We start from the raw sequence: 18,904 nt of genomic DNA on the forward strand, positions 1-18,904 counted from the left end.
GTTCCCACTAGAGCGGAGTACTGACAATTTTTGGCCATTCTCCGCTCATCGAGTGTGAACGGCTCTTACTTGATACATATGGAGCTGTTCACACTTGTCACGCTGCATCGGATCTGTGGGATCCGTTGCAGTAAGCAGACCGCACTTCTGTGCAGTCTGTGATAATCCCGATGCATTTTCCCACATAGTCTATGGGGGAGTGTGCATCACCACAGCGGACCATCGTAGTGGATACTAAACTGTCGCCACCCATTGGCTGCACGCGGTCAGGCACACAAGTGGGAACAGAGCCTAATGCTAGGCACACACTGTACAAATTGTGGTAGTTCAAGTAAATAATCAATATCTTCTTGACACCAATTGTTTACCAGGTCCAGACGGGAGAATGTTGGATCGTAGAGGATCGGTGTGGGCACAGGACGGCTGCAAGGGGCTGGTCGAAACCCCAGGTAAGTGAAACTCTTGTTTTTAACTTCAGTTAAGGTTCCCTTTATAGGATACCTGAAATGAGAGGAATATGGTGGTTGCCATATTTATTTCTTTTTAAATAATACCAGTTGCCTGGCTGTCCTGCTGATCTTTCATGCATCAGTAGTATCTGAATCACACACCTGAAACTAGCATACAGCTAATCCAGTCAGACTTCAGTCAGAAACTTCTGATCTGCATGCTTGTTTAGGCTAAAACTAACAGGGGCAGTGGATCAGCAGGACAGCCAGGCAATCTGCATTGTTTAAAAGGAAAGAAATACTTTATGGCAGCCTCCATATCCCTCTCACTTCAGGTGTCTTTAAAGCGGAATATAACCCTGCATTTCAACTTTGCTCTAAAACATTATTTACAGTATATTATATGCAACCAGCATTTTTTTTTTACTAGACCAGCATTGGAAGGGTTACACAGGGCTTTAAAGTCCCTGGAGATTTTTGCAGATGCATCCGAACTTGAGTTAGATACTTTTTGTTTACACAAATGTATCTAAGTGTTTATTGTGACTCATCTCTCTCACTGAGAAGGAGTTGGAGGACAGCCAAAGAGTGTGTAACTGTTTATCAATAGATACATCTAACTAAATAGAATGTAACTATCTGAACGTCTGCTCGGAACTTAAAACCTCTGTGTGTAACCCTTCCAATGCTGGTCTAGTAAAAAAAAATGCTTTTTGCATATAATATGCTGTAAATAATGTTTTAGAGCAAAGTTGAAATGCAGGATTATATTCCGCTGAACTGGTACACACCATGCAATTTTTTCATCAGATCGATAAGAAATTTCCAGTCGTTTGATAATTTCCAACATGTCCATTCTGCTTTCGATTGAGAAAAGGTTTGATTTTGAGACCAGTTAGAAATTACCGAACGACAGTAAATTTCCTGTCGATCTGATGGGTAAATTTCATCATGTGTACCAGGCATAAGATGCTCACTAATGATACAATCCTGATTGTACAATCTTACAACTTCTATGTAATATGAAGGGCTATCCATTCAAAGTATATTTACTCTTTTTACCCTTATTTTACCCTTCTACTATATCCATTTGCCAAGATTGTATCATTAGCAGGCACCTTTAATGTATCATATAGTTGCTATGCTGATGTTTGTCTATGTACACACGTTTGTCTGAACTCGGACGTGGCGGACGATAAAGACTGCCATTGACGAGAATCAGGAGTCACACCAGCATGTGTACAGCGCATGCACAATGTCTGCATGCCAGCAATCCCTGGCACCCGAGCACCACATGACCACATTGTTCTCTTGGCTCCTCTATGCACAGGAATTTACTAATCTTTCCTACACCCCTCCGATGCACAGCAACAGACTTGTCACTAGCTGGAAGGCTGATGATGTGTCTGTACATGTTGGAACGTGTATTTAGCAACAACAGTCTATTATGTGTATATCTATTAGGTGATATGCATTACAAGCTATAACCAGTGTGTGCAGTGTTTTGCTACATCCTGTGTCTGTAATGTGAACTGTGAATAAGGGCCCTTTTCCACTAGAGGCGATTGCGATGCTGAATCGCAAATCGTTAGCGATTTTAAAATCGCTAGGGTTTGCTACAAAATATAGGAATCGTGGTAGGTAATTTCAACTACCGCAACTCGTTTTTTACTGAAGCGCGATCGTGCCGCAGAGTGATTTTTGCTATGCAGTGCATTGCACAGCAAAATTATAATCGCAATCGCCGGGAAAGGTTAGGACTTTGCTGAATCACAATTGCTAGCGTTTAGTGCAAACGCTAGTGATTGCTAGTGGAAAAGGGCCCTAAAGTTGTTGTTTTTTTGTATAGCCAAAAGAGCCATTAGCCATGAGGTTCTTCTGATTAATATCTGTGTATCCTGCATTCTACATTGTGGTGCACTGAGAAGCCAGTTTCTATATTCTTTCTATCCGTACAGCGCCCTGCTGCCCGGCAGGGATCAGTATACAATTCCTTGGGCAACAGAGATCCCCAGAAGGTCCGCCTTGTGTACGAGGCTGTCTGTTGAGACTGGTTATGCTGAGACTTATTTCTTATGCCCGATTCACACTGTCTAGCGGACTGTAATGGAACTGATCCGAATGGATCTGTTCACATTGCTCCATTGGAACAGATCTGTTTGGTGAATGTACTGCAGGTTTGGGGAGGGACCAATTTTTTCCCGGATCGATGGATGCATGAAAAATTGATGCCCAATACTGGTCCATGTGATGGCTCAGTTTTTCCATGAATCGGTTTTTCATCCATACGGTGTGAACCGGCCCTTATGTGTTTATGTTTTAGTTAGCAACTTTTTTGATTGTAAAACACCTGGAAGTGTCAAGAAGTGTGTTCTGTGCTTATCTCTATCTCCTTGGCTTATTACAGTTAATCATCACTAGGTGGCGCTCACATCTCTTTTCTTACAATTACAATTCATCTATTCTCAGAATCGCTTTCACTTGAACTGAAATAATAATAAAGTTGCTGTACCTGTGGCTTCTTCAGGCCCCCCCATAATTTCTGTGGTCCCTCAGTTTTGTTGGCCTGCCCTCCGTTGTGCTGCAGTCTTCCCTCTCTAAAAGCTGCAACTGGACATGCGCACAGATGCACAGGGTGTTTGATGGTTTCTTGAACATGGATATGGCTTCTTGGAGATGCAGCACAGGTGGATGTGACAGAACATAAAGAATTCCTTGGTATAGGGAAAACTAGAGAGTTTCACTTACCTGGGGCTTCTGCCAGCCCCTGCAGCTGTCCTGTGCCCGCCATGGCTAAGTTTTATAATTGCCGACTTACAAGTCGACAGCCACTGTGCTTGGCAGAGGCCCCAGGCAAGCGAAACTCTTTTTTTTTTTTTTCTTCAGGTTTCTTTTAAAGAGACACTGATGCGAAAAAAAAATGATGATATAATGATTTGTATGTGTAGTACAGCTAAGAAATAAAACATTAGAAACAGAGACATAAGTCTAATATTGTTTCCAGTACAGGAAGAGTTAAGAAACGCCAGTTGTTATCTATGCAAAAGAGTAATTGAGCTCCATGACTTTCAAAGACTTTCAGGCCCAGTGCACACCAAAAACCTCTAGCAGATCCACAAAACGCTACAGGTTTTAAAGCAGATTTTCAGAGCGATTCTAGGCATGTTTAGAGAGATTTTCTAAACTTGCCTAGCGTTTTTTGGGAGCGTTTTTGTGTAGCAGATTTCATATATTGTTACAGTAAAGCTGTTACTGAACAGCCTCTGTAACAAAAACGCCTGGAAAACCGCTCTGATCTTGCGTTTTCCAGAGCGGTTTTCCACTTTTCTATACTTTAACATTGAGGCAGAAGTCTCAGAAATCTTAAAAATGCTGCAGCCCCCGAGTTTGCATTTGTGGAAAAAACAAACCGCTCTGGTGTGCACCATCCCATTAACATGCATTACCCAAACGCTTTTTAAAAACGCTCTCGAACCGCTCTGGTGTGCACAAGCCCATAAAGAGCTCTGAATTCTGAAGCTTGTTATCTTAACTGTCAGTCACTGTATTTTCTTTTTCTCTGTCTGAGGACAGTTCAAAAGTTCATTGGCCTGCTCTGTAAAATCATTTGCCGAGTAGTGTGTAAACTGCAAATATTAGAGAATGATGCAATGTTATAAAACAACACTAAATAACTGAAATAAAAAATGTGAAAATATTTTCTTTGCTACTAACGGACTAGTAATTATCCGTACTACACAACCAGTTCATTATATCATAATTTATTTATTTTTTTGCTTCAGTGTTTCTTTAAGAAGGGGACTGAGCTGAAAGCACACCTGAACTGAAATGGCTAGGTTAGCTGCCATATTTATTTCCTTTTAAACAATACCAGTTGCCTGGCAGTCCTTTTGATCTCCATGGGCTTGATTCACAAAGCCGTGCAAACTGTTTAGCACGGGTGTGCTAAACAGTTAGCACGTGAAGTGCCGTTCGCGGACTTTTGCGCGCGCAACGCGAATCGCCGCAAATTGCGCGCACAAAAGCTTGCTCGGCTCCCTGGTCCCACGCTATCCCTGTGTAGCATTGTCCGTGCTGCGCAGTGCGCACATGCGCTCAACGTTTCAGCACGGACAACGCTACACAGGGACAGCGCACAGACACAGGGGTTTTATTATAGAGGATGTACTGTGTAAATGTGACATTTCGGTACTTCTATTGTGTATTATTTCCAAACACTAGATGGTGCTGTGGATTACTTTTTTAATGCAGTCCTGATCACAATCTCCTCCTGACAAAAAAAAAATCTGTAAAGATGGTCTAATGCTAGGTACAAACCATACAATTTTCAGTTAGATTTTCTGTTAGATTTACCTACCAGATAGATTTTTTCCCCAAAATTGTATGGTGTGTACCTAGTAGAAGAATTGCATTTTTTCCAACTGGATGCACAATCTCAAGTTGCAAGCATAGTGCATCAAAACTTGCACCAATTCAGAAAATTTTACAAGGTATCCTATTTTTAGAAAAAAATGATGATATAATGATTTGTATATGTAGTACAGCTAAGATATAATACATTAGGGGCAGACATTAGTTTAATATTATTTCCAGTACAGGAAGATTTAGGAATCTCCACTTGATATCTATGCAAAAGAGCCATTGAGCTCCACGACTTTCAAAGTCGCAGAGAGCTCTGCCTTCTGAAGCTTGTTATCTCAACTGTCTGTCATTATATTTTCTTTTTCACTGCAGAGGACAGTTCAAAAGATCCCTGACCTGCTCTGTAAAATGATTTAGAATGCTGAGTAGTAAACTGCAAATATTAAAGAATGATGCAATTTTATTAAAAAAAACTATATACCGTAACTGAAAACAAAAATATGATAATATTTTCTTTGATACTAATGTTCTAGTAATTATCTGTACTACACAACCAATTAATTATATCATCATTTTTTTTCCGCTTCAGTGTCTCTTTAAAGTACAGGTGAACCAGGATGGGGGGAGGATCCATGAAATGAAGCCCATGGTTGGCTAGATTATATTTTTAGAAGTGTCCTGGCGCTGCTCATTGTCCTCGGGCCTTCCACATATCCATTCTCGTAGCTCCTGCACCTCAAGGTGTCAGGAGTCATTAAAGGAGTCATCAGGGCAAATATAGTAAAATGAGTGGTACTTACCGAGGGCTTCCTCCAGCCCCAAGCTCCCAGGACCTCCCTCGCCGCAGCTCTGCCCGCAGCCATTCGCCGGAGCTCCGACCCGGTCCCCGGCGATGACGTCAGAGCGACCTGGAGTTCGCTCTGTACTGCGCCAGCGCGATCTGCGCTGTCAATCACCGCCACGTGGGCCGGAGCGGACTGCGCAGGCGCAGAAGACACGGAGAGGGGACATAGTGCTCACACCAGCCTCATACTCCCTTTGCCACTTAAGGCCGGCAAAGGGAGTATGAGGCTGGTGTGAGCACTATGTCCCCTGGTCACACTTGTTTTAAAAACGTATCCATGGGATACGTTTTAAAAAATGTAGGAAGCATATCCTATGTTAAAAATAGGACCCGCTTCCACTTGTGCGGCAACACGGATAGATCCGTGTTTCATAGAAAGAAAACGTAGCGGAGAGTCCGGACTTAACACGTTTTCCCGGACTGGACGGGAAAATGTATCCAATACAAGCCTATGAGAATGGACACTGTCCGCTCTCACTAGGCTAGTCGCTGCATCCGCGTCGCCCATTTTTGTTGCATCCACGCCGCTGTCTAGCAACGCGTGTCCCGCCGCCCATCAACGCCGCTCGGTTCTTCTAAACAGCCCGGAGGCCGACAAACAGGGTCGGACTGGCCCGGTGGAGTGTCACTATTTCCCCCGGGGGGCCCCCCCTCCATGTCTCCGGTGGGCCCCGCCTCCACCTCTGGGGTGCACCAGTGGCGGACATAGCCGCACAGCCGCATGGGGGCCCCTCAAGTTCTGTTTCTTGAGGGGCCCATTAAGTTCTGCCACATACCGACGCGATTGACGCGTGCATGGACAGGAACTGCAATCCAGATCAGATCAGATTCTGTTTTTCAGAAAAATGAATCCGTTTGACACGGATCCGATCTGGAACGGCAGTAGTGTGGACCTACTCTAATTACAAGGAGGGGCAGCTTTTGCAGCCACTACCTAAGTTTTCCATTCTGTCAATCAGCAGGGAAGTGCCAGTGGTCACACATTGTGTTGTTTCAGGGAGGGTTTTGGGGAGGGGCATGGTCAGCTGTTACTCAACCTCCCTTCTATTCCATTATGGTGGGGGAGGTGTGTCCATACTGGTGGCATTGTGACAGACAGTGCTATCTAGCAGCGATGTGAGATGGACCTAGGCACTTATTATTTAGGAGCTGACCATACACATTGGGGGGCCCACCAAGGTCCCTCTCTCAACCAAAGCATCAGCTCTTCAAAGGTGCTATGCTGGTTATGATCACTTCTGTATACTCATACTCTGGAGGGCCTTGGCAGATTTTGTTGTACCATATGAATTATTATGTATAGAATGCTTGGGGGGGGGGGGGGGGGGGGAGCAAGAGCAGGATTATCCACCGGGCAACCTAAGCAGTTGCTTGGGGCCTAGTGGGTGTCAACAGGCCCACTAGACCTCTCTCTACTTCTGCACAATAAGGGAAGAACACCCCCGTACATATCCTGTCCAAGGGGTGGGGACAAAACACACGGGGTTCCTACCACGGTGGATACCTGTCCCCTTTTTCTTCAAGAGTGCGACCACATCCAGGTCCATTGAGGACCACCCCGAGCGGAGTCGGGTTTATGGTCGCCACCTGCTTCCTGTGGTTGGTTGCCCCTTGCAACCCTCCTTTGTGAGTAGTACCTTACTTATTTTTACATTTACAATTGACATACTACACTATTGGGCTCCCGTCTTTTGTCTCCTGTACCTTTTTTCGATCCACCCCTACCACACTAGTCTCTCTACTTCAGCTTACCAAAAAGACCACCAAGGGGCTCCAAATATACGACCTTGCCTAGGGTCCCATCAGGGCCAGATTTGTACTCTTTACCGCTCAGGGCCACTGTCACCAGCCACCCCCCCCTTTAGTGTAGGTAGCGAGAGGACCCCTCCCCCTTCCCCTCCAGTATAGGTAGCCAGATGACCCCTCCCCCCTTTCCTCCAGTATAGGTAGCCAGATGACTCCCTTCATCCCTCCTTTCCCCACCCCCCTTTCAGTATAGGTAGCCAGCTTACCTTCACACCGCAACAGCCATCAGTGTCATTAATTTCTCCGCTCGTCTCCAGTGCAGAAGCTTCCTCTTCCTTTCCATCTCCAATGCTGCCCAAGTCCATAGCCACTGGCCACAATGCAAACGTGCACAGAGAGCAAAATAGCTTCTGCACAGGCGGCTATCAGCAGTGTACCGCGGTCAGGCACTTGCCTGATCTCCTTGCATTGCAGCATTTGCAAGTTTGCAAATGCTGCACCAGCTAAGCCTGTTGCTTTGGTGCCCTTGCTCCTGTGGTGCCCTAGGCCATGGCCTAAGCGGCCTTGGCCTAAATCCGGCCCTGGGTCCCATTACATCTAACTCCATCCCTGCGGGGGGCTCAAACCAGAACGAGTACTGGAGACCAAAGCTCCTTAGCTACGCCACTGTTTATAAGCCATCTTTATTGTTAGAGATGAATTTGAAGTTTGAGTAAATATGCACATTTACATTAACTTGAAACGGAGCCAGTCATACCCAGTAAGTGCTGATCAATTAACCAGCAGCTACTGGGTTTGACTGGTACATTTTCAAGCTGGTAGAAATTTGCATGGTAAACCATGTGTGATTATTGCCAGCCCAGTGTTCTGCCATTGTGTTTGCCCTCCACCAGCTGGGACCTCTGTAACATTAGCCATAACACTCTAGAATGTAGGCAGCGTTCTTCTTCCACCTAAATGATTGGCCATGCGGTACAAAGATAGCTAATAAAATACACATCAGTCAGCAGTCTCCATATGCTGACACAGAAACACCTCTGATGTATAAGTCAGTCCATAAATACTCCTGCAACTATTTAGATGATGAGGATATCACCTCTGCACATTTTCCATTCAGCTCAGTCGTTGACGTGACCCTGAAAACACATTTAGGCCTCTTTCAGGCTGCCGCCCGGACTGCGCGCTTGCTGAGCAGTGTAGCATCCCGTCTGCCACCCACGAGCGCCATATGAGTGCAATTAAAATTCAGTTTGTAAAGCCACGCGTGTCCTCGTCAGAAAACTGCAACATGTTGCGTCTGAGTCCAGCTGCAGCCACGCCCAGATGTGACTCGCAAGGGCATAACTAGACTTAATAGGGCCCCCCTCCTGCAAAAATTATAGCATGGGGCCCCCTTGGTCCCTGAACCCCATGAGGGTCACGTTATTTGGAGTCAGCGAATGGCAGCAGAGAGTGTTCTGTTGTGAAGCAGCGTCTGGAAGCAGAAAAAAATGACACTTGCTCCTGCCTCCCTCTACTCTCTATTCTGTATGGCGGGAGGAGGTAACGGGGACGGTTTTTGTGAGCGAAAGGGGAGGCTTTTTTGCTAATTTGCTGTTCTTGCGGTTGAGGAGAGGGTGGAGGCGGGTCCCCCAAGGCCTCTGGGCCCCCCCTGCATTGGCAGGGGATGCAGGGGTGATTGTTACGCCCATGCTCCATAGTGGACGTCTGTCTAGTGCCGATACTGAGCACTAACAAGCACCCAGCCAGTGCAGGGTGGACAGGCAGTGGACTCACCGTATGTCGGCTGTCCGTCTGAAAGAAGCCTAAAAGTAAACACTACTTTTTGATTTTGTAGGTTTGTTTAAGGATGACGTTCATACTGCAAGGAATGAAACAACAAGATAAACATCATAATCTGACAAACATATCTAAATAAAAAAAAAACCTTATTTCCTTCATTTAAAGAGGATCTGTAATATCCCCAGTAACGCCTGCAATATTTACCTTCCCCAGCTCCAGCACAGGGAGCACTCGAGCTCAGGCAGAAATAGCTGAGCCCAATCTGGTCCGCTGTACGTTGCAAGTGACTCGGGACTGCGCAGTAAAGCTGTCCTATACCCAGAAAAGAAGAAAAGCATCTCACAATGCACCAGCAGGTAATAGTTATACAAGAATAATCTTTATTATATATGAACAATAATGATTAAAATTACTACATACAAGACCATGACACAGACATTATATACATATCATGGAAGCAAATTAAAAATAGGGGCAGGGGCAAACCCAGGATTTTCAAGGGGAAGATTCCTGAAAGGTTTCCCTCAACCACGCACAATACAGTATCATGCTGGGTACACAGAATGCAATTTCCCGTCCGACTGCCATGATCTGAATATTATTTCCTGAATGCCCGAACTACTCCCGATTGACAACGGGATAGATCAGGAGCAGTTTGGATACAGATAATAATGAGGACAGCCGATGGGGCGTAGCAATAGGGGATGCAGAGGTGGCGACTGCATCAGGGCCCTTGGGCCAGAGGGGCCCTCCCTCAGCTGCAGTTTTAGCTCTCTATTGGTCCTGTGCTGGTAATAATCACTTCTATAGATACTTTGAATAGTAGTGATCAATAACAAACTGTTACCCACCCCCTTCTTGCACCTCTGACACTGTGGTTGTCTTTGGCAGGTTTTTTTTTAAAGTATATTTTTATAAAACTTTTTGTTCATACAGTACATTAACAGTGGTGCCTGCCGAACCATGGCGACACCATAACATTCAATACCAGTTGGTCTTTGGTAGGTTTTGGTGCGCCGTCTCAATTGTTCTGTATAGAGTCCTGGGGGGGGGTAATGTAAAACATGCATCGGGGCCCACAGCTCCTTCGCTACGCCACTGACAGCCAACATTGCTAATGAAGGGGAAAGTGAAGCATTCACACAGCAGGGCACAGGGTTGTGCTCATACTTGGCTCTGTTAAGTTCCCCAGAGCTGCTCCATGCTCTGTACACACACTGCTGCCCCATGCTCTGTACACACACTGCTGCCCCATGCTCTGTACACACACTGCTGCCCCATGCTCTGTACACACACTGCTGCCCCATGCTCTGTATACACACTGCTGCTCCATGCTCTGTACACACACTGCTGCTCCATGCTCTGTACACACACTGCTGCTCCATGCTCTGTACACATGCTGCTTCTCCATGCTCTGTACACATGCTGCTGCCCCATGCTCCATACTTACACTGCTGCTCCATGCTCTGTACACACGCTGCTGCTCCATGCTCTGTACACACGCTGCTGCTCCATGCTCTGTACACACACTGCTGCCCCATGCTCTGTACACACACTGCTGCCCCATGCTCTGTACACACACTGCTGCCCCGTGCTCTGTACATACACTGCTGCCCCATGCTCTGTACACACACTGCTGCCCCATGCTCTGTACACACGCTGCTGCTCCATGCTCTGTACACACGCTGCTGCTCCATGCTCTGTACACACGCTGCTGCTCCATGCTCTGTACACACACTGCTGCCCCATGCTCTGTACACACACTGCTGCCCCATGCTCTGTACACACACTGCTGTCCCATGCTCTGTACATACACTGCTGCCCCATGCTCTGTATACACACTGCTGCTCCATGCTCTGTACACACACTGCTGCTCCATGCTCTGTACACACACTGCTGCTCCATGCTCTGTACACACACTGCTGCTCCATGCTCTGTACACACACTGCTGCTCCATGCTCTATACACATGCTGCTGCTCCATGCTCTGTACACATGCTGCTGCCCCATGCTCTATACTTACACTGCTGCCCCATGCTCTATACTTACACTGCTGCTCCATGCTCTGTACACACGCTGCTGCCCCATGCTCTGTACACACACTGCTGCCCCATGCTCTGTACACACACTGCTGCCCTGTGCTCTGTATACACACTGCTGCTCCATGCTCTGTACACACACTGCTGCTCCATGCTCTGTACACATGCTGCTGCTCCATGCTCTGTACACATGCTGCTGCTCCATGCTCTGTACACATGCTGCTGCTCCATGCTCTGTACACATGCTGCTGCTCCATGCTCTGTACACACACTGCTGCTCCATGCTCTGTACACACACTGCTGCTCCATGCTCTATACACAGACTGCTGCTCCATGCTCTGTACACATGCTGCTGCTCCATGCTCTATACACACACTGCTGCTCCAGGCTCTGTACACATGCTGCTGCTCCATGCTCTGTACACACACTGCTGCTCCATGCTCTGTACACACACTGCTGCTCCATGCTCTATACACAGACTGCTGCTCCATGCTCTGTACACATGCTGCTGCTCCATTAGAGTTGGGCCGAACAGTTCGCCTGGCGAACCTCTCTGGGCCTCTTACTACTTCCGGGTCGCAATGACCCGGAGTAGTACGCCTGCGCTGCCCGGCGGAGCGCGTCCTAGATCGCGCTCCTGTTGCCGGGCGCTCTCTGCGCATGAGCGTGACGTCACTCATGACGTCACGCACATGCGCAGAGAGTGCCCGGCAACGGGAGCGCGATCTAGGACGCGCTCCGCCGGGCAGCGCAGGCGTACTACTCCGGGTCATTGCGACCCGGAAGTAGTAAGAGGCCCATGAATTTAGAGATGTTCGCCGGCGAACGGTTCGGGAACCGTTCGCCACATCTCTATGCTCCATGCTCTATACACACACTGCTGCTCCATGCTCTGTACACACACTGCTGTTCTACTGTGCCTGTCCCCAGACACTGCAACGGCCCTGGTCTGAGAGGGGATTCTGGGCAGCTGTATTCGCCCCCTGTGTTTGCCTATGAGCAGGGCCGGATTTCTGGCAAGGCCACATATGCCATGGCCTAGGGCACCAGAAATTTAGGGGCGGCTCAGTGAGGGGCAGTAAAGCTGTTCTGTGCAGCCATCCCTATCTACAAGGACAGCTTTAACCCTTCGTACTCTGTGTCCTGTACTTGTGTCGTCCCTGCAAGACCTGTAAGCTCTATCCCTGCAGGTACACATCAGCCTAATTCTCATGGTGACACAATGGGTACATCATTAACAAGATGGCAAGCATAACATAAAGTTCTTAAGGAAAACACAACTTATATTCTATACGCGTATTACTAAAATACTTATTGTCTGTAACATCCAATGATGGAAAGTAATTATTATTATTATTATTATTATTATTGATTTATAAAGCGCCAACATATTCCGTGGCGCTGTACAAAGTAAGAAACAAACATGGGGTACATAATAATACAGACAATGGTGTACACCAATATACAAGATACATAATTAGTGACAAAATACTAAGAATGATACAAAATACAAATTATAGAATTGGTAATGACAGTGATAAAATTAACATGATGAATAAAATGTATAATGGTTACCAAGACACAAAAGGGGGAAAGAGCCCTGCCCTTGCGAGCTTACAATCTAAAGGGAATGGGGGGGGGGGGGGGACAGGAGGAGGAGGAGTAAGTAAAATTCTCATTGGGGCACACAGAGAAAACAACCATACAGACAGTACAGTTGGCCTTGGGCGGTAAAAAGTACAAATCCGGCCCTGCCTATGAGGGGGTAGGCTACATAGTCACAAAAAGTCCAATAGACAGTGTGAACTTTGTCAAATACAAGAAAAATATATATAAAAAAGTATATAATTGTATATAATGTCAACAATCATATCTAGTGTATCGCAGGCAATCCAGTCCTAAAAATACAAAATTGTGGAAAAAAGGATGCCGAGTTGCATCTATCACATGATCAGCAGAAATCAATGCAAAATCCAATCGGCTCGGCTATTTCCGCCTGAGCCTGAACAGAAAGCTGCTACTGCGCCTGCGCTGGAGCCGGGGAAGGTAAATACTTAAATGTTTGTCGATCAGGGGCTGCCAGCGCTGCAACCGAGGGACAGACCAGGAGGACGGGGAAACCAGAGGCCTCTCCCTCCCGAGGTAAGTACCCCCCAGGGGATGTTTTTATTTTTACAGATCCTCGTTAAAACGCCTACCCATGATGTTCTGCAACAGGTGCCAGTTCAAGGCCAATAAGAGGAGTTGATCATCCTGCTTTGACATCCCGGACATATGATATGTAAGAAGGTGCCAGCATTGTTTCCTGCAGATACAAGTTTAGAGTTAGTGACATGCTTTAATAATGATGGTCTTATTATAGCTCTTTAATGCACTATTTCAGACACATTTTTTTATATATCAAAATTGAACACATATGACTTGTTACACAAATCTGTCATCAGTTCATTAAGGACTTGTGTACACTATGGCCCCCATGCAATTAACTTTTCTCCCAGAAGATAATTTTTCATGTTACCTAAAAAAAAAAATAACTTTTCAGCACCTAACAACTGAAAAGTATTAAAAAGTAGGTAGAAAATTAATATTACATGTATTCTGTGTATTTCCTTTGTTTGCTGGGGCTTAAAAGATGCTTTATCAGAATGTGAAACATCTCCCGTGAGAAAACTCAGCAGAAAAGTTAAAGGAATACCAATAATTAAAGCATTTTTAATGCTGTATGTTAGGGCACACATTACCACAAGTACTAGGAGCAATATCTTTCATCACACAGCTCTGCTGTAAAATCCTCTGTCAGTTTTAGATGCAAAAGTGACAGGCTCTTATAGGGCTAGAACATGTTTCTGCACAGGGGGGTTGCTATTAACTCCTCAGTGTATAGTTTAACCACCTTAGCGGTATGGACGAGCTCAGCTCGTCCATTACCGCCAGAGGGTGCTGCTCAGGCCCTGCTGGGCCAATTTTGATGAAATAAAGAGCAGCACACGCAGCCGGCATTTTGCCAGCCGCGTGTGCTGCCCGATCGCCGCCGCTCTGCGGCGATCTGCCGCGAGCAGCGGCGAAAGAGGGTCCCCCCAGCCGCCTGAGCCCTGCGCAGCCGGAACAAATAGTTCCGGCCAGCGCTAAGGGCTGGATCGGAGGCGGCTGACGTCAGGACGTCGGCTGACGTCCATGACGTCACTCCGCTCGTCGCCATGGCGACAGGAGAAGCCAAACACGGAAGGCTGCTCATTGCGGCCTTCCGTGTTACTTTTGGCCGCCGGAGGCGATCAGAAGAACGCCTCCGGAGCGCCATCTAGTGGGCTTTCATGCAGCCAACTTTCAGTTGGCTGCATGAAATAGTTTTTTTTTTATTTAAAAAAACCCTCATGCAGCCGCCCTGGCGATCTTAATAGAACGCCAGGGTGGTTAATAAACACCTTGCTGAGTCTTATTCAAAGGGTGGTAAGGGGTTTAAGATTCCAGCAATGTGTGTTCCTTGTTTTCCTTTCTCTGCCTGATAAAGATCCTGATAATGCCTTTGTAAACAGAGTCTCTCCCTCTCATAGCAGCCTATGAAGTAGGTGCAGCCTGGAATGTAACATCACAAGCAAGCCAGTCAGTCAGGAATAGTGTATACACATCTCCCTGCTTTTTATATTTCAGCAATATTACAGCTCATCTAGTTACTTGTTACATCCTCAGATCAGCCTCCTCCCCAGACTCTAATGTATGCTGTGACACAGTAAAGTATATTTTTGATCTGTGTGAGGAATGAAGGATGATTTTTAAGCAGAGAGAGAGAACTGGGTGAATACATAAAATGCCCCAAGCACTAGTGTAAATGTGTACCCTAATATACTGTAGACGAGTCCGGCCCGTTTCTAGGGGCCGTGCAGCCGTGCGGCCGTCCTGAGCGCTATTGGGAGGGGGCGCTGTAATGGAGGGGGAGCCGCAGCTGCGGGGAGGGCAGCCCAACCTCTCCCTCCCTTCCTCTTCCCGGGCCGCACTCCGTGCTCCCCCCTCAGATGCAGAGTGATTGCAGCAGGGAAGCGCTGTAAATAGCTACTTACCTCCCTGGTTCCAATCGCCGATCACTCACTAGTCGCTGGTCTCCTCTCTGCATAGCCGGGTATACACAACGCTGCTTCCTGTTAAACAGGAAGCAGCGTGTGCATACGCACCTATGCAGAGCAAGAGACCAGCGGCAAGTGAGTGATCGGCGATTGGAACCAGGGAGGTGAGTAGCTATTTACAGCGCTTCCCTGCTGCAATCACTCTGCATCTGAGGGGAGAGCACGGAGGGCGGCCTGGGGAGAGGAAGGGAGGGAGAGGTCGGGCTGCCCTCCCCGCGGCTGCGGCACCCCCCTCCAATATGGGGGGGGGGAACCTACCTACATACCTACCTAACCACCTACCTAACCTATACTGGGGGCAGCTACCTAATCTAACCTATGCTGGAGGGCAGCTACCGAATCTAACCTATACTGGGGGGCAGCTACCTAATCTAACCTATACTGGGGGGCAGCTACCTATCTAACCTATACTGGGGGCAGCTACCTATCTAACCTATACTGGGGGGCACCTACCTAATCTAACCTATACTGGGGGCAGCTACCTATCTAACCTATACTGGGGGGCAGCTACCAATCTAACCTATACTGGGGGGCAGCTACCTAATCTAACCTTTACTGGGGGGCAGCTACCTAATCTAACCTATACTGGGGGGCAGCTACCTAATCTAACCTATACTGGGGGGGGGCAGCTACCTAATCTAACCTATACTCTGGGGTAGCTACCTATCTAACCTATACTGGGGGGCACCTACATAATCTAACCTATACTGGGGGGCACCTACATAATCTAACCTATACTGGGGGGCACCTACCTAATCTAACCTATACTGGGGGGCAGCTACCTATCTAACCTATAATGGGGGGCAGATAGCTAATCTAACCTATATTGGGGGGCAGCTACCTATCTAACCTATACTGGGGGGCACCTACCTAATCTAACCTATACTGGGGGGCAGCTACCTATCTAACCTATACTGGGGGGCAGCTACCAATCTAACCTATACTGGGGGGCAGCTACCAATCTAACCTATACTGGGGGGCAGCTACCTAATCTAACCTTTACTGGGGGGGCACCTACCTACCTACCTAATTGGCGCTTTGAGTCCGCTAGGAGAAAAGCGCGATATAAATGTTATTTGTCTTGTGTCTTGTAATCTAACCTATACTGGGGCAGCTACCTATCTAACCTTTACTGGGGGGCAGCTACCTAATCTAACCTATACTGGGGGGCAGCTACCTAATCTAACCTATACTGGGGGGGGCAGCTACCTATCTAACCTATAATGGGGGGCCCCTACCTAATCTAACCTATACTGGAGGGCAGCTACCTATCTAACCTATACTGGGGTACCTATTATGGCCCAGTTTAGGTTAGATAGGTAGGTTCCCCCAGTATAGGTTAGATAGGTAGGAGCCCCCAGTATAAATTAGATAGGTAGGTGCCCGCAGTATAGGTTAGATAGATAGGAGCCCGCAGTATAGGTTAGATAGGTAGGTGCCCGCAGTATAGGTTAGATAGGTAGGAGACCCCAGTATAGGTTAGATAGCTAGGTGCCCGCAGTAAAGGTTAGATAGATAAGAGCCCCCAGTATATGTTAGATAGGTTGGTGCCCCCCATAGGTGATGGAGGGGGAGCCGCGGCCTCACTGGGACTTACGGTTTCTCCCTCCCTTCCTCTCCCCGGGGCCGCCCTCTTTGCTCCCCCCTCCACTGCAGAGTAAGCGCAGGGAAGACTGGTAAGAGGAACTCACTTCCCTGCCCATTCCAAATGGCGCTCCCTTGCCGCTAGTCTCCTCTGCAAAGCCGCTTATACACGCACTACTTCCTGATTAGCAGGAAGTGGAGTGTGTATACACGCCTATGCATGGCTCCACATGGTGTTAACATTTTCCACAGTGCTAACAGAGTACCCTGAATAATTTCTATCCCTATCTATCCCTCAAAAGAGCTAACAGTCTAATGTCCCTCTTATAGTCATGGCCTAATTCCCAAATACTCCAAGTTGCTAAGCTTAAAACACGGTCATGAGAGCGACACGTTTTCTGAATAATGAAATATGCACATGGTTATGTTTAAATCTGGTCTCTTCTAAGTTACAGATTTCTAAAAACAGGAAGGCTTTACATGCCACCCCTAACTGCATGCCTCTACCAGCCGGGCACTTAGCAAAGCTCTATTCTGCTTTGTTGTAGGATAATGTATTGCCATATGTGTCTGTATTATCAGATGACAAGTGACCTTCTCCAACACATATCATTTGTCTTATGTGATTGTATGCAAATACCATAGACTGTTAGCTAAAATGTACCGTGTGCCACCTATTAAAATGGTCTGAAACTCTGACATAACATTCAATAAAAATGTGTTTTCTTACTTTGTATTACTCATACAGTTATCATATATGCTTTTGTGCACACGTAATATTGTCTGTTTACAAATTACAAGTTTCCAAAGTGTAGTTTTTCTTACCCTGAAAGCTGGCATTGCATTTTATTATTTTTCTATTATAACTGCTTTTTATTATTTATTAAAATCTTCTAATGAGCTATTCTGAACACTGTGTGAGCCTGAAGCAGAGACAGTTTCTCAGAGGGTATTTGTTTACATTCCAGTGTTCATACATTTGTGTTTAACAAGTAAAAAATATACTGTTATCTCCAGTTTGGATGCGGATTTGAAGCTGACTAGCAGGAGAAAGTGCTTTGCTTAATCATTTCAGTGATGTTCTGCTAGAATTTTTTTCTGGGATAGTAGCTTTCAAGCTGTGAGGAATCTTTTATAGCAAAGTAAAAATGCTGACTTTCAGATCACTTTAAACCCTCAAATTTAAAATTTAAAGAGGAACTTTAACCCAGTGTTGAACTTTATCCCAATCAGTAGCTGATAACCCATTTTCAATGGGAAATCTTCACTTTTCCTCTAATAGATCATCAGGGGAGTCTGTGTGGCCTCCCACAGTGTGATGTCATGACCATGGTCCTGACAGTTTGCTGTCTGTGAACCTCATTGCATTGTGGGAAATTATTTTTTTCTGACTGCCAAGCAAGCAGTACCTCCCTTTGTGCATATAACTCTCAGTAAACGAACATTCCGTACAGATCACAGGGCAGGACTAAAGATGTCACCACCAGTGATACATTTCAGAATGTAAATCAGGGAGAGGAAAGATTTTACAATGGGCAAACAATGACTAAATAATCTATAAATGAAAATTGTAAAAAAAAAATAAGCATTTGGATTCATTATGTCATTTTCACTACAGTTCCTCTTTAAGTTCCTACTCTAAAGCCTCTAAAGACTTCCTTCTGACGTACCCAATATGCCGACATCTGATCAGAGAGCGATCTATCATTGCTACACACTTCACATCGATTTTTTTCAATTATCGTTTTTATTATATTTTTCATTTTTCAAAGAGAACACAAAAAAGAAAGAGAACAAACTTTGTACATAAAGCAACATCAAGTGTATAACAACAAAAATCACGCCTGGAAAACATTAACCAGAAAATGACAACAGCAGAATTAATGCCAAATACAGTACACATATAATAACCTAAATGCAGATCTATATAATAGAAAATGAGAATTATTGGGAAATATTCGCAGCTCCCCAAGTGGTCCAA

The 18,904-nt window shown here is 46.1% G+C and overlaps 1 long non-coding RNA gene across 1 annotated transcript in view; it reads left to right on the top strand.

Annotated features, from left to right (window-relative positions):
• LOC137543898 (uncharacterized) overlaps positions 1–18,904 on the top strand; it is a 66,472-nt gene that overhangs the window by 153 nt on the left and 47,415 nt on the right. The window contains exons 2-3 of the long non-coding RNA XR_011025657.1: positions 372–449; positions 9,397–9,539. This is a non-coding gene — a long non-coding RNA (uncharacterized lncRNA). The remainder of the gene's footprint in view (positions 1–371; positions 450–9,396; positions 9,540–18,904) is intronic.

This window comes from Hyperolius riggenbachi, chromosome 2 (genome assembly GCF_040937935.1).
Source record: "Hyperolius riggenbachi isolate aHypRig1 chromosome 2, aHypRig1.pri, whole genome shotgun sequence".
Lineage (NCBI taxonomy): Eukaryota > Metazoa > Chordata > Amphibia > Anura > Hyperoliidae > Hyperolius > Hyperolius riggenbachi.